Here is a 17,382-nt window from a genome sequence, read left to right on the forward strand (position 1 = left end):
TGCAGGTAGGCCTATAGTAGCTGGAATAGGTTTGATGAATGAATGTATAGGCCTTTTGGGTAGATTACCAGCTTCAACCACTGGTGAAAGAACTTCCAAGCTACCCAAGGAACACAAAACAACTCCTAAATATTTGTCTGGGATTGGTCTGGGGAAAAAAAAAGGAGAAAAAGTGGATCACTTGTGACATGTCCATGTTTTATTCTTCGATACCTCATGATTGTGGTTTGATCGCTTTTTTGTTATTTTGAGGGGACAGCAAATTTACTCTTTACTTTTGTGAGATAATGCATATACACATATACACACACAAATGTTTTTCCTTTAATTTCTATTTTACACTGAATGGGTTGCTTTAAGGTAAGAGTTCACATACTGTCTACTTTAACCCCACCCGTTTATATCTATATATAACCTGTAAGGTTGTACAGTAAAATTTGATAGTGTGGCAGGGTTTCTAAGAACTGGAAGTAAGCCAGAGTCAAATCTTGTTTTCAAAGAAGTATTTTCAGCACTGCTTCAAGTTACTTAATTAGCTAGCAGCGTGAAAGGCGTATAAAACATCTAGCAAGAATAAAATGTGATAGATCAGAACTCTGGTCATTAAGGCTGATAAAAGGGGATATTTGAATTCAGCCCAGCTTCAAAATCTAAGCATCAATCTCCTTTCGCTTCTTGTTTATATGCCAGTAATACACGGAAAGTGATGTCATGCCCCCACTTCTACCATTACTCATTACTATGCCACACTGGGGAGAGCTGCACACCGCACTCTCTGCAGGAAGAAAAGCTTGTGTTTTATCAAGTGCTCACTAAGGGACAGCTGCAGGACGTGATGTGCTGAATCATTACACGACACCGCCACAGCATGAAGGGCACCAGAGTCTTCACACTGCAAAAAAAAAAAAAAAAAAAAAAAGGATCCGGCCAAACGATGAGCAGGTAAATAGCAATAGCAGCAGAATTACAGCCCAAGAATTAAAAAAAAAAAAAAAAAAAAAAAAAAAAAAAAAACGTACCAGCCGTCCAACACTGTTCCAAGACATTACAGAGCCCAAGGCACAGATCAAATCAGTAACCCTCTAAAACGCACTCGGAAGCCAAACTCATTGCTCTGTTTAGACTCACAATAGATAGAGAACTACAGTTTGCAATTAGCATATGGGTTACGACCTGCATGCCATAATCACTTCAATACCGGGCACCTTCACCCCCTTCCTGCTCAGGCCAATTTTCATCCTTCAGCGCTGTCGCACTTTGAATGACAATTGCATACAACACTGTACCCATATGAAATTGTTATTTTCTTGAGACAGATAGAGCTTTCTTTTGGTGGTATTTAATCAGCAGCGGGTTTTTATTTTTTGCTAAACAAATTAAAAAAAAGACAGAAAATTTTGAAAAAATATACCGTATATACTCGAGTATAAGCCAACCCGAATATAAGCCGAGGCACCTAATTTTACCACAAAAAAACTGGGAAAACTTATTGACTCGATTATAAGCCTAGTTTGAGAAATGCAGCAGCTACTGTAAGTGGAAAAGAGGGTCAACAATGCCCATCTGCAGCCACACTGTGCCCATCTGCATGCCTCACTGTGCCCATCTGCATGCCTCACTGTGCCCATCTGCATGCCTCACTGTGCCCATCTGCATGCCTCACTGTGTCCATCTGCATGCCTCACTGTGCCCATCTGCATGCCTCACTGTGTCCATCTGCATGCCTCACTGTGTCCATCTGCATGCCTCACTGTGCTAATCTCCCTGCCCCACTGCGTCCATCTGCAGCCTCATGTACCTGATCTCCAGAACACCGGTGCTGTGACATGCAGTCTAGTCGGCGGCCATCCAGTGTAACAAAGCCCCGCCTCCTCCCTGTCTGTGACGGAACACTGATTCAGCAGTGAGTCAGTGTTCCGCCTATCACAGACGAGGACGAGGAGCAGGCGGGGCTTTGTTACACTGGACGGCCGCCGACTAGACTGCATGTCACAGTGCCGGGAGATCAGGTGCATGAAGCTGCAGATGGGCACAGTGAGGCAGGGAGACTCGAGTATAAGCCGAGGGGGGCTTTTTCAGCACAAAAAAATGTGCTGAAAAACTCGGTATATATTTTTCTTAGTTTCTGTTATAAAATTTTGAAAAAAGGTAATCTTACTTCTTCACTGATGTACGTTGATGAGGAGGCAGCGATGGTGCTGCACTGATCATCAGTGCCCTGATTATCACTGTAAACAATGTACTCACTATGCCCTGTCAGACTTTCCGGTTATCGGCTCTCCTTTCCTCACACTCTGTGTGAGGGAAGGAATACCGATAACCGGCAAATCTGTTTACATGTGACTAGCTATGATTGGACACAGCTGATCACATTGTAAAAGGCCGCTGTGATTGGCCCTTTAGCTTGATATGTGATCGGCTGTGTCCAAAGGTCTCAGAGCAAGCCCGATGAGTGGGGGGTGCATTTCTATGGAAGCCCTCCCAGAACTCGAGAGCCACGCTGTAGCCACCTTGCGGCTATAGCACATTCGGGAAGCGGCTAAGTTGCAACACATATATAAATATACATATATAAATAAAATAAATGTTCTAAGATTTAGAATAACTGGCACACATTTTTAAAGAAGAATTATCACTGGAAGTTGAAAACCATTTTCAAATCCCCTAGGGCAGGGGTCTCAAACTTTCTAAACAAGCTCTCAAACTTTCTGTTCTGTGATCCTGGCCCCTCCCTCCTGTTCCTGTTATAGCAAGCTATGGGGGCACCCGTGTCGAGTCACAGCTCCCTGTGTCCATTCAGAGACGGAGCCCCCCGACCCATCCCCATCCCCTCTCTCCTGATTGGCTAGCTGACTCTGATTGACAGCAGGGCAGCCAATAGTGCCGCTGCTGTGTCTCAGCCAATCAGGAGGGAGAATATCAGATGGCTGAGACACTCGTGGACATCGCTGGACAGAGAGGGACCTCAGGTAAGTGTTGGGGGGCTGCTGCACACAGAAGGCTTAATCTTAAAGCACAGAATGCATTAAGATAAAAAAACTTTCTGCCTTTACTACCCCTTTAATGTAGAGAGTGTTTCTTGAATATGTCTAAATAAAAGGGGATTTTATTGGATGTGTGACTGATCAGATTCTTCTCTTCTACTGTCAAGCCTGTGACTAACAGGGCCAGCACCTGCTATTGTGCAGTGGAAATGATACAAGTGGAAAACAACCTACCAACATACCCCCGCTCTGTGCATTAACAATACAAGCTGGCACAGAGAGGCTGCAGACAAAGGGGACATCTGATCTGCCCACCTGCTATTGATTCACAGTCCAGCCATCATAAAGTTTTACAAGAAAAGCACCAAGTACAAGAAAATCAATGTAACGCCACACGCATGCACACTTGTAAGGAGATTGCAAGTACTCATGGAACAAGTCGTTTTGCTGTCAGTGCATAAAAAATAAATAAATAAAAAATAAGTTGATGTGAGCGTTTCCTGACTGAAAATTGCAGGGAGAAGGGCACTCAATGAACAGAGCAAAGTACTATTTGAAAAAGTAATAAAAGCATTTACAGTCACTTTATATAAGAATAATAGCCACTTAGAAACAAAGCAAATGGATATACATGCAAACAATATTTACAACTAGAGGGTTTACTACTACCAAGTACAGGGGGTCCCCTACTTACAAACATCCGACTTACAAACGACTCCTACTTACAAACGGAGGGAGGCAACAGGAAGTGAGAGGAAATCTACCCCTAGGAAGGGAAATTCACTCCTGTAAGAGTTAATATGGCAAAAAGGTGTCTCCACTAATGCTTTATCACCAATCCTTGTTTCCCTAATAACCCCAAATTTTCAAAATCCAATTGTCATTGGGACAGAAAGTGATGTGAAATCTTCTGAACAGGGGCACAGACAACAAAACACATGTTACAGGGGTGATAACCCTTCCCTATGTTATCTAAAAAACTTAAAAATAGATTTTTTGGCTGGAGCTACACTTAAAAAATTTACCTGTTCCGACTTACAAACAGATTCAACTTAAGAACAAACCTAAAGTCCCTATCTTGTTTGTAACCCGGGGACCCCCTGTATGGAGAGACATAATGACCTCCAAGTGCAATAAACTATAGCAACCAGAGTTGCCCTATTATCAATTTTGACCATTTGATTAATGACCACTTGATTAAAAGGCTAAGTACAGTTCGTACTGCACTCCCGTGACCCTTTTTCAGCTGTCGGCTGATGTCACAGAGCCCATCCGGGCTGAGAAAAGATCGCAACCATATGTTTGGGATCCACCCAGAAGCCTGGACTGGCACCTGGCTTAGCCTTTCAGCGAGCCATTGAGAGCCTGAGCCAGCCACTCCCACCCCCTCCACAGGCCAGGGCTCCAGTAAGCACGTGGGGGGGGGGGGGGGGCAGAACAGACAGTGGTTACTGACAGTCACCAGCTCTTTGCTCACGTATCACTGAGAGCTGAGCGATCAGCAGCCTTTGATTGATCGCTTGGTTCTCAGCCTTAGAGCCGGCAGGGGCTGCGGGCTGCATCCACCTAGGTAAGTACGATTTCCGAAAAAACAAAAAACCTAAACTTCTTTTAATGAATTTGTTTTCTTTAACATGCATCTCCTGTTGACACGTTAAATCAATCAGGGAACGGTTAGTGAAATCCAGGCATGCACTCAAGGCAAAAAGTGCATCTAATTCACTTAGGCCTCTTTCACACGGGGCAGATCAGTCATGATCCGCCCCGTGAACATCCGCTTGCTCAGCGGGGATAGCTCCGCCGATCCCCGCTGAGCAGGAAGATGACAGGTGCATCGCTGCACACTGTGCAGCGACGGACCTGTCAGAGCGCCGCTCTCCCCTATGGGGGGATCGGATGATGACGGTCCGTAGTGTCCGTCGTCATCCGATCCGATCCGAAAACGGAGGAAAAAGTAGGTTTTTCCTCCGTTACACTTTTCGGATCGGAGCGGGTCGGATGTCAGCGGACATGTCACCGCTGACATCCGACGCTCCATAGGGATGACTGTATGTCCGTTTTTCATCCGAAAACGGATGGATGAAAAACGGACATACGGATCATCCGTGTGAAAGAGGCCCTACACTCTTATTTTATATAAATTCGTACGTTTCCTTCAAGGGGTTGCCATTTACCAAGAGCTTGTAGGAGAGGGATGCACTCATTGCTTTATGTTGTGAACTGTGAAGGTTCAAGCTTGTCTGACTCTTTACAATTAACAATGTTATAGTTTGCTTATTTACTGATGGACCAGGTTTTACTGATGTTCCCCACTGATTTTTTGTGATCTTAATTCCCAATTAAACGTTTTATAGTCATAAAGCGTAGAGCTTTCCTAAAAGGCTCCAAGTGAAAGTTATGAACGAAGAAGTAAAGTGTTTAGGACTGTTTCACAAGCCTTCAGAGCAGCAATCATTTGGAAATACAAGGGCTGTACCGAAACGAAGGTAGAAGTAGGCATAACTTTTTATTAACTTACATAGGTCATTCAAATTTCACATGATGGTAGAGCAAATCTTCCTCTATAGTAACTTTTTTAATTCCAGGTAAATAATGGATTCCAAGCAGAAGAAACATGCCGTCATTGAGTTCTTGATGAAAGGGGAGTGAGTGCAGGCTGTCCAACATCCACAGAAGGCTACAGAAAGTTTACAGAGATGACACCATTGAACGAAGTCATTAATTACTTGATATCGCTCGTTAGTGGTGTCATCTCTGTAAACACTTTGTAGGCTTCTGTGGACAGCCTGCACACCTTCACGAAGAACTCAATGACAGTACATTGCTTGTGCTTGGAATCCACTATTTACCTGCAATGAAAACGAAAAAGAGTTACTATAGAGTTATGCCCCGTACACACGGTCGGATTTTCCGACGGAAAATGTGTGATAGGACCTTGTTGTCGGAAATTCCGACCGTGTGGGTGGGCTCCATCACACATTTTCTATCAGAATTTTCGACACACAAAGTTTGAGAGCTTGCTATAAAATTTTCCGACAACAAAATCCGTTGTCGGAAATTCCGATCGTGTGTACACAAATCTGACGAAGTGCCACGCATGCTCAGAATAAATTAAGAGATGAAGGCTATTGGCTACTGCCCCGTTTATAGTCCCGACGTACGTGTTTTACATCACCGCGTTCAGAAAAAATCCATGGATATTGTTGTCGGAATGTCCGATCAATGTCCGACCGTGTGTACGGGGCATAAGAGTTACTTTAGCAACATGTAAAATTTGAACAAGCTATGCAAGTTAATAAAAAGTTATGGCCACTTTTGCATTACTTTCGATACAGTCCTTGTATAAATTTAGGGAAAAGTACTTTTGGCCTCGCCCACCATTTATACATTTTCAGCAAAAACACAATTGTAGATCACCTGAGATCGAGGGGGATGTTCTAAATGACACAGGAGACATTATCCAGATATAAACATGTTAACAACTCATAGGCACACCATCTTACAAATGCTAATGGATCTGGGTCTAGATAAATCTATTCCAGTCCCAATGCAGATGATTCTTTTCTTGGGATTTGACCTAGATACAAAGTCAGGAAAGCTGCCTTCCATTCAAGCCATGAGAAAGAAGAAAATCACAGTGTTAGTTGGTGACCATAACAATCAGATTCCTGGTGTTGTCCGATTCCTGGGGTTTCAGATGATTTCTCTATTTTGAAGACGGCTACAGCTCTTTAAATGGACACTTTCTTGGTGTCAAGTCCCCTCTAAGCTGTGGGTCATTTAACATTGATAAAAGTCATGAAGAATATTATTCTATTACAAAAAGTTGTTTTTGTAATAGAACAAGACACAGAATTGGTGTCATGGGATCTACTACTGTGTTGGGAATTGTTTCAAATATGGTTTGATCCACTGCCATAATGGATGGCCTCTGTGGCCAGTAATGAAGCTTAGGTGGCTGGAGGAGGCGCATCAAGGAAGTTGATTTGGAATAAAGACCTGATGTCCCAGCATGTGGCAGGTGCAGTCTAGGTGCCGAACGAAATATTTTTAAAGGGTAACTCCACTTTTGTGAAAAAAAAAAAAAAAGCAAAGAAAAAATATATAGCGCATACAATTGTGGCATAAGTCATATTGTAATTGAAGGTTATTAAAAAAAAAAAAAAAAAAAAAATGGGATTTTTGTACTCACTGTAAAATCAATTTCTCTGAGTTTGACGGACACAGCGCCTCCTTAATCTTGGCCATTGGGTTATATCACCTCTGCAGGAGTAGGACTAGGCAGAACATAAAACTTGGCTACGCCCCATTGGCTGTCCTCAGTCAGTATATAACCCCTCCCTGCTCTTGGTATTCACTTTAATGGCAAGCAGTATTAGAAGTATCATAACTCCATATAGAGGGGTGGGTGCTGTGTCTATCGATGAATTTGGAGAAATGGATTTTACGGGGAGTACAAAAGGCCCATTTTCTCCTTAGTTCATCGACAGACACAGCGCTCCTTAGGGTTGACCATTGGGGCATCCAAAAACAGTGCCAAAGAAAAATGACGGGTGGGGAAAATAACCCAAGGCTAAACACAAGAGCCCTAACCAGGACACAGGAGCCTTAACCGGGTCACAAAGAAAACTTTGAAAGAAAAAACCCTATAAGAGGGAACCCTCCCTTTTAAATAGCAGCCTGCAAAACTTTGCGTCCAAAAGACATATCTGTAGATGCAAAAATGTCTACGTTATAGAATTTGATGAAAGTATGCACTGGCGACCAAGTAGCTGCCTTGCACACCTGTGATATTGTGGCTTGATGACAGAAGGCCCAAGAAGTACTAAGTGTCCGAGTAGAATGCGCTGTGACAGGGAAAGGAGGAACCCAACCTTTAATAGAATAGGCCTGAGTCACCGTCTGTCTGATCCATCTAGAGATGGTAGCTGAAGAAGCGGCCAGCCCTTTTCTTGGTCCTTGTGTGACCACAAAAAGCAAGTCTGCCCTTCATAAGGACTTTGTGACTGCAAGATACACCCGAATCGCATAAATCACATCCAAGGTATGTAAAAGGAAATTCCTTGGGATGAGCCGGCTTAGGACACAAGGAAGGCAGCACAATATCCTCATTCAAATGGAAGTCTGAGACCACTTTAGGTAGGAACAATGGACAGGGACGAAGAAGCACCTTGTATCTGTGGACCACCAAATAGGAAGCACGACAGGCTAATGCCGCCAACTCCAACACCCTATGGGCAGATGTAATAGCCACCAAGAATGCAACCTTCTGGGACAACATAGATAGGGGAATCTCCCGAATATTCTCAAATGGAGGTTTCTGGAGAACTGAGAGTGCGAAGTTCAAATCCCATGGCAGCAAAAGGGACCATACAGATGGAGCCACATGCCGAACCCCCTGAATGAAGGTACGAACTAAAGAGTGCGTGGCTAGGGGTTGCTGAAAGAAGATTGCTAAAGCAGACAGTTGGCCCTTGACGGCACTCAATGTACCATTGAAGGAAAGCCAACATCCGAGCTATAGAAAAGGAGCGTGGCTGAGGGTCAATCGACTCACACCAAGAAATGTACGCTTTCCACTCACAATGGTATATCTTGCTAAAAGTCGATTCCCTCGCCTTCAACATAGTAGGCATCACTGATCCAGACAAACCTCTATCCCTCAGTACCTGGCTTTCAATAGCCAAGCCATCAAAACCAGCTACTGTAAAGCAGAATGGAAGCTCAGTCCTTGGGACAACTGGTCCTCTCTGAGAGGTAGCCCCCAAGGGACGTTTACGGCCACCAAAATGACCAGAAGACTTTCACCCTCAATCCTTCGCAGGCACCGTGGAAGAGGAAGGTATTGGCCCTGACCTCCGCTGTGCCCTCTGCATTGGGACCCCCCTCCCGGTACTGTACCCACATTGGCACACAAGCCCACCCTCCCAGGGAACACCCCCAGAGGGGGGGATGGAGGGAAGATAGGGTTACCTCCACTGGGACCCCCACCAGACTCCAAGCACTGCAGCCCCACCTAGCAAGGCAGTAAACACAGCAGCACATGGGCCCCCACCCTCCCCCCACCTCAGGGAACACTCACAAAAGGGGGGTGGAGGGGAGATAGGGGGAAACCCAGCTTAACTGGGTTGATGGGAGGATGGATCCTGCAGGAAGGTCCGACCATCCCTGGGGAGTAGCTGCGTCCACCCCACCCCTTCCACAGCTGCGGGTATCGCTCCAGACAAGACCCTCGCCACCGAAATGGGGGGTTGTCGGCCAGGGAGACGCTGCGACTCGGACCAAAGCTCGGTCGTATGTGACCCTGCGAGACGTTAAACTCACAGGCCAGCCTCCGTCCGTTGAGGCTATGTCGCGGCCGACCTAGCGTGCAGCTGCAGTCTGGACTGGGGAGACCACTGGATCTGGATTATCCAGCCTGTCACCCAGCCCAGCAGTTGATTTTAGACCTCCCAGGAGAAAAAAAATAAAAAATAAAAAAGATGCATGGAAGGAGGAAAAAAAAATAAAAAATTGCTAGGGCCAAAAAAGATCCCAGCAGGGAGCTAGGTCCTTACTCCTGAATAGACAGGAAAAAAAATTAATACCTAGAGCAGGGAGGGGGTTTGAAACTGACTGAGGATGGCCCATGGGGCGTAGCCAAGGTTTATGTTCTGTCTAGTCCTACTCCTGCAGAGGCGATATAACACAATGGTCAAGATTAAGGAGGCGCTGTGTCCGTCAATGAACTAAGGAGAAATTACCTTTCCTTTTCAATCTGCAGCCGCTGTAATTTTCTGAAAATGTAATGCAATATGGCGAGATGTTCTGTACACAGAATGTGTACTGACCACCCACCAAAAACATAATTTCCTGCTTGTGTGATTGGCTCACCAATTTTCCCAGAAGTCTACACTAAGATAGTCAGATTTCAGGCATCCCCTGCAACAAAAATTACACTTTTGGTGAGATACTCCCAATAGGATCATGTCTAAAAGGGGTGCAGGCAAGGCAGTTTTCCTCATTAGTGCTCTGCAGCTGCACAGCTGATTGATAATTACGAAACCACTCCCATTAGACTCCCTTAGCACAGAGGCACAGGGAAACACACATGGATTCCTTCAGAATAACAAAAGGTAGGAATCTGCAACAAGGGTTCTTATAATCCTTACAATGTACATAGATCACCCAGAGCGAAATATTTTTTTTCTCAACAAAAGTGGAGTTACACTTAAGTATTTTATTATAATCCTACTCTAAACAGGGTGATTGGCTTTTCCGCGTACAGTTGGATATATAGCTAATGCATTATTATTAGTAGTATCCTGCATCCATGAACCAGTAAATGGTGCCAGGCTGTAGTGGGTGCATTAGCTTAGTGGAGCAGCAACTCAATTTACATTACTGGATCTGTAGTAATTCATATTTTTCCCGCAAGTTTAACTGAAGAATTAAGTACCCCACTAAAAAAATCAAGTGATGACGCCTTGGCTATTGCAGTACCAGTACTACAAAACACCATTTACTAGTACTACAAAACACCATTTATCCATGAGAAACCCAATAAAAAGAGGAAACTGTGTCTAGCATAAATGCACAGCTACAGTATGTGGTATTACTCTATATAGGTATATACTACTATACCCTAAATAAAGTTTGTGACCATAATATAACAGCAGTTTAAGGATAGGTTCACATCTTTTGCAGGTTGCGGTTGATGCATTTTTCCAGCAGGTTTTGCTTTTGTGATGCATTTTTTTCCCCGGCTAATAGGAAAGTATGACAGTTCTGTTAATGGAGTGTGACTTTTATGCAACTTTACACTCTCTGGCACTCAAGTAGCATCAAAGTAGTGGAGGAACCTTTTTGTCCAGAGTCGCTCGTTAGGGTTAAATGTTAGAGTTAGAGGTAATTGTTAGGGTTAACGTTCTACTGTTGGTGTCAGAGGAAAGAAAGAATGGCGCGTCCTCATTGGCCTGTATCAATGAGAGGAGTAGCCCCAAGGGCTGGAAAAAGGCACGCAAAGGGCCGCAGTTTGAACCACTGATCTAAAAGGATAAGTTCACCTTTTGTAACATGTTACACCAATGGTCAGGGTGTAACATGTAACAGGTTTATACATGCACCGGCCCCTGCTCCCCCGATCCCCCGTTCTGACAGCTAGCCGGGGATCTTCTCCCTTCCCCCCGCTAGCTGTCACAATCTGCAAAAACCACGGCTGCACAGGCAGTGTTCTGTAAATGGGAAAAATACCAGGTCCAACATCCTTTGCGGCTGTCAGCTTGTAGTTCTCAATGAACTACCAAGGCGCTGTTAAGCAATGTGGGATAGTTCATTAAGGGCCCATTCAAACCAGCAACTGCACATAACTGCACATTTTTGACTGCTTGTTTACATACATTTGAAGAGTGCTTGATGCGTGCTTTGCAGTGCATTTTTCTATATGTTTTTGGGTTTGGCATTCAGAGGCATGGTGCAGTGCATTTAAATTGCGTTTGTAGCACGTTACTTGCGTTTGCGGTGCAGAAAAATTCAGCATGCTCTACTTCATTTTTTAACTGCGCTGAACTGCACTGCAACGATGTAAACTATGCCCATAGGATTTCCTTGATTTTGGGCTGTCTTTGCAGTTGAGTATACAGTAGTTCAAAATGCATCCATCTGCATTCAGCTGTGTTCGGTGTGAAAGGGCCCTAAGTCTTCCTGTCACAGTGTAACTGCCTGGCCGTATCGGAGGTACAGCCAGACAGATACACAGACAGACAGTCTGCAGGACCATGGCATTACACCAAACATCTGCTGATAGTGGGTGCATCGCTTTACAGGTCCATTACAACAAAAAATAAATAAAAATAAATGCTTTTTTTTTTTTTACCTGCAAAAAAAAATTGACATTTATCATTTTAAATACCACCAAAAGAAAGCTCTATTTGTGTGAAAAAAAAATGATAAAAAAATTAATTTGGGTACAGCATTGCATGACCACGCAATTGTCAGTGTGACAGCGCTGAAAGCTGAAAATTGGTCTGGGCAGGAGGGGGGGGGGGGGGGGTTTAAGTGCCCAGTAAGCAAGTGGCTAAAGCGGAGTTCCACCCAAAAGTGGAACTTCCGCTCATTTGTCTCCTCTCCCCCTCTGGTGCCACAATTGGCACCTTTCGGGGGGACAGGTATCCTGTTCTCACTTCTGGGAGTCCGTTGCACGGCCCATGATGTCACTGCAGGGCTCCCTCCTCCTCCTCCCCGTTGCTGGGCCAGTAGCAGAGAGGAGTGGGGCCTTGCACATGTGCAGTAGGGTTCCCGGCGTGAAGCCGTAAGGCTACACTGCCGAGTTCCCTTACCTGCACTGGCGGCGGCAGCACCCGACAGCTGATCCATGACAGGTAAGTGTCCGATTATTAAAAGCTAGCAGCTGCAGTATGTGTAGCTGCTGGCTTTTAATTTTTTTTTTTTTTTTTTTTTGGGTGGACCTCCGCTTTAAATGAAGCCAAGTCATGTATACCATATAGTGTATGTGGAAAAATAGGCTTTCACCAAAAATACCCCTTTTTTTTTGTAATTTATGAAAATAAGCAAAATGGTAACCTGACTGCATCTTTTAAATACACAGAAGAGCGAAGAGACTTTTCCTCAGTACCCGGAGTTTTGATTGTCTGATTTTAGTCTCTGATTTAGTCTCCCTGCAGGAGGAGGAGGATCTGTCCATACAGGATCAAAGAGCCTTTTCACACAATACAGAGGATTAACCCCTTAAGTTCCACAGTGAGTATAACAAGCATGCTATTATACATGCTGCATATACAGACAGGTTTTACTGTTGTGGGTTTAGTAACACTTTAAATACAGAAGGATTTCACTTTATAAAATGTAATTTAATTTTCAAAAAGTATGTATTGTTAAAAATGTTTTGTATATACAGTTGTGCTTATAAGTTTACATACCCTGGCAGAATTTATAATTTCTTGGCCATTTTTCAGAGAATATGAATGATAAAGCAAAAACATTTCTTTCCCTCATGTTTAATGTTTGGCTGAAGCCATTTATTATCAATCAACTGTGTTTACCCTTTTTAAATCATAATCACAACAGAAACTACCCAAATGACCCTGATCATAAGTTTACATACCCTGGTGACTTTGGCCTGATAACGTACACAAGTTGTCACAAAGGGGTTTGAATGGCTATTAACCACTTCCCACCCGGCCACTGCACATATACGGCCGGGTGGGCGCTCTCTCCTTCTAACTGGACGTTCAGGAACGTTCCTCAGAAGGAGTGGGATCGTGCCCGCGCAGTGGCGCGATCCCGATGCACTCGTGTCACCCGGACACGGCGCATCTCCGATCGGCAGGAGGGCTCTGCGATTGGCCCTCCTGATCACATGACGGCCATGTCGAATCACAGCCGTCATGTGATGTAAACACAGAGCCGGTTGCTAGGCAATCTGCTCTGCTCTCCTCACACGGAAGTTGTCAGTGAGGAGGGGAGAGCGGATCCCTGCAGCTGGCTGGTGATCAGTGAGTATGAGCTGTTTTTTACAGCTTTTTACTCACTGATCACCAGTCTAGTGACCCCACACAATGTAAAAACACAAAACAAACACTAAGTAAACACACAATGTCCCCAAAACACGTCCCCAAAACACATGTCCCCACATAGTAAAAACACACGTCCCCCACATAAGTCCCCGTAAAATAACATGTCCCAATGATTATCTGCACACATATGTCACCTGCGCACATCTGTACATGATCATTTGCGCACGTGTCCGTGATCACATGAACCAATTATTATACACTTTTTTTTTACCAAAAACATGTAGCAGAATATGTTTTGGCTTAAATTTATGACAAAATTTTATTTTATTGGATTTGTTTTAAAATAGAAGAAAATGTTTTTTTTTCCAAATTTCCGCTCTTTTTTCGCTTATATCGCAAAAAATAAAAAACAGAGTCGTGAATAAATACCACCAAAAGAAAGCTCTATTTGTGTGAACAAAATGATAAAAATTTAATTTGGGTACAGCGTAGCATGACCGCGCAATTGTCATTGAAAGTGTGAGAGCGCTGAAAGCTGAAAATTGGGCTGGGAAGGAGGGGGGCGAAAGTGCCCAGTATTGAGGTGGTTAAAGGTAACTAATCTCACCTGTGATCTGTTTTCTTGTAATTAGTGTGTAAAAAAGGTTAACGAGTTTCTGGAATCCTGACAGACCCTTGCATTTTTCATCCAGTGCTGCACTGAATTTTCTGAATTTTGAGTCATGGGGAAAGCAAAAGAATTGTCAAAGGATCTGCGGGAAAAGGTAGTTGAACTGTATAAAACAGGAAAGAGATGTAAAAAGATATCCAAGGAATTGAGACTGCCAATCAGCAGTGTTCAAACCACGGGCAGGTAAACCAACTAAAATTTCAGCCACAAAAGGCCAGAAAAATTGTTCGGGATGCAAAGAAAAACCCACAAATAACTTCAGGTGAAATACAGGACTCCCTGAAAACATGTGGTCTGGCTGTTTCAAGATGCACATTAAGGAGGCACTTGAAGAAAGATGGGCTGCATGGTCGAGTCGCCAGAAGAAAGGCATTACTACAAAAATGCCACAATCCCGCTTACAATACGCCAAACAGCACAGAGACAAGCCTCAAACCTTCTGGCACAAAATAATTTGGAGTGATGAGATCAACATTGAGATATTTGGCCACAAACAAACACTACATTTGGAGAGGAGTCAACAAGGCCTATGATGAAAGGTCCACCATTCCTACTGTGAAACATGGAGGTGGATCGCTGATGTTTTGGGGATGTGGGAGCTACAAAGGCACAGGAAATTTGGTCAAAATTGATCACAAAATGAATGCAGTATGTTATCAAAAAATACTGGAGGAACATTTGTATTCATTAGCCAGGAATCTGCGCATGGGATGTACTTGGACATTCCAACATAACAATGATCCAAAACACAAGGCCAAGTCAACCTGTCATTGGCTACAGCAGAATAAAGTGAAGGTTCTGGAGTGGCCATCTCAGTCTCCTGACCTCAATATCATTGAGCCACTCTGGGGAGATCTCAAACGTTCAGTTCATGCAAGACAGTCCAAGAATTTACAGGAACTGGATGCTTTTTGCCAAGAGGAATGGGCAGCTTTACCATCTGAGAAGATAAAGAGCCTCATCCACAAATACCACAAAAGACTTCAAGCTGTCATTGATGTTAAAGGGGGCAATACACGGTATTAAGAACTGGGGTATGTAAACTTTTAATCAGGGTAATTTGGGTAGTTCCTGTGGTGATTATGATTTAAAAAGCGTAAACACAGTTGATTGATAATAAATGACTTCAGTCATACACTAACCATGAGTGAAAGAAAGGTATTTGTGCTATCATTCATATTATCTGAAAAATAACCAAGAAACCATCAATTCTGCCAGGGTATGTAAACTTATGAGCACAACTGTATACTGTTTGTCCTTTATCTGTTACTTCCTTCAAAGAAATTTTAAATGACAAAAAAAAATCTATTTTATGACAGCAACTGTCAGGTGTGTGCTATTCTTCCAGTAACAAAAGGTAGCTCGCAGGAATCAATGACCTACAAACTACCCTACTTCTACAGAGCCGAACGCTCTTATCTTTGGGATTCTTCAATGTTAATCTGAAATGTTTGGTCACGGAGATTGATTAGGGGGATTTTTGCCCCTTTTTAGGATGCTTTTGGACTAATTACTGTATCTTGTTTGCCCACTTTAGGGCTTGAGTCCAAAACAGGAAAGTCAAGTAAAGTATAGAAGAATCGTTCAATGGAGTCCATTTATCATTCTTTGATTCTGCCCAGTAGCTTCAAGCTGCGGTTCATTTTGCAGTTCACTTTTGCATTATTCTCCTACGAGAGGAGGAAAGTTATTGTATTTGTTATACTGTGGATGAGTGTTGCACATTTTAGGTCATTCAGGTTTCAAGCCTCATGTCTTTTTACAAGCGTTTTACAATTGAAGATAAGGTTAAGTTACATAGTTACATAGTAGGCGAGATTGAAAAAAAAGACACAAGTCCTCTAACATCACCTGACACTTCAACAGGGGCTGGTGTGGCTGCACACCCCGAAGTGAATATTACCAAAAAAGTTGTAGAAAGTTCCCGTGGGGTTTTTAGCAGCAATCATCAAAAAAAAAGGGATTTTTGTAAAAGGATATGTTTTTATTAGCAAAATACGCCGAACATAATTTAAAGAATACAGGAATTTAAAATATGATCTCCGGTTTCACACATAACGAGACATATTGGGTACACGTGCAAATCAAGCAAATAAATTATCGCATAGTAGGTTGCAGGGAGTGTATGTATACTACCACTCCAAACAGTGTCACTTGTGATTATGGTAGTGCTTGCCAATGATAGAGAAGACCTGCTTCACAGGTCCAACCTATGTGATTATATGTCAGTATTACATTGTAAATTTCTGTATGTTGTGGTCGTTCAGGTTTTTAGTTAAAATTTTTTGAAACTATCGATGCCCCCCCCCCGCTGAGACCACCGCCTGTGGAAGGGAATTCCACATCCTTGCCGCTCTTACAGTAAAGAACCCTCTATGTAGTTTAGGGTTAAACCTCTTTTCTTCTAATTTTAATGAGTGGCCACATGTCTTGGTAAACTCCCTTCTGCAAAAAAGTTTTATCCCTATTGTAGGGTCACCAGTACGGTATTTGTATATTAAAATCATATCCCCTCTCAAGCGTCTCTTCTCCAGGAGAGAATAAGTTCAGTGCTCACAACCTTTCTTCATAACCATTATCCTCCAGACCCTTTATTAGCTTTGTTGCCCTTCTTTGTACTCGCTCCATTTCCAGTACATCCTTCCTGAGGACTGGTGCCCAGAACTGGACAGCATACTCCAGGTGAGGCCGGACCAGAGTCTTGTAGAGCGGGAGAATTATCGTTTTATCTCTGGAGTTGATCTCCTTTTTAATGCATGCCAATATTCTGTTTGCTTTGTTAGCAGCAGCTTGGCATTGCATGCCATTGCTGAGCCTATCATCTACTAGGACCCCCAGGTCCTTTTCCTTCCTAGATTCCCCAGAGGTTCTCCAGTGTATAAATTGTATTCATATTTTTGCCACCCAAATGCATTATTTTACATTTTTTGACATTGAACCTCATCTGCCATGTAGTTTCCCACCCCATTAAATTTCTTTTTGCAAGGTTTCCACATCCTGCGGAGAAGTTTTAGCCCTGCTTAGCTTAGTATCGTCCGCAAATACAAAGATTGAACTGTTTATCCCATCCTCCAGGTCGTTTATGAACAAATTAAATAGGATTGGTCCCAGCACAGAACCCTGGGGAACCCCACTACCCACCCCTGACCATTCCGAGTACTCCCCATTTATCACCACCCTCTGAACTCGCCCTTGTAGCCAGTTTTCAATCCAT

At 43.4% G+C, this 17,382-nt stretch overlaps 1 protein-coding gene and 1 long non-coding RNA gene across 2 annotated transcripts in view; one reads left to right on the forward strand and one right to left on the reverse strand.

Moving 5' to 3' along the window:
- The window catches only part of SLCO3A1 (solute carrier organic anion transporter family member 3A1), a 539,529-nt gene that overhangs the window by 451,033 nt on the left and 71,114 nt on the right, over positions 1 to 17,382 (reverse strand). The window lies entirely within an intron of this gene.
- Positions 402 to 3,467, forward strand: LOC141134419 (uncharacterized). The gene is made up of 2 exons (XR_012243141.1): positions 402 to 942; positions 3,152 to 3,467. It is a non-coding gene; the product is annotated as an uncharacterized lncRNA (long non-coding RNA).

This window comes from Aquarana catesbeiana, linkage group LG03, assembly GCF_042186555.1.
Source record: "Aquarana catesbeiana isolate 2022-GZ linkage group LG03, ASM4218655v1, whole genome shotgun sequence".
NCBI lineage: Eukaryota > Metazoa > Chordata > Amphibia > Anura > Ranidae > Aquarana > Aquarana catesbeiana.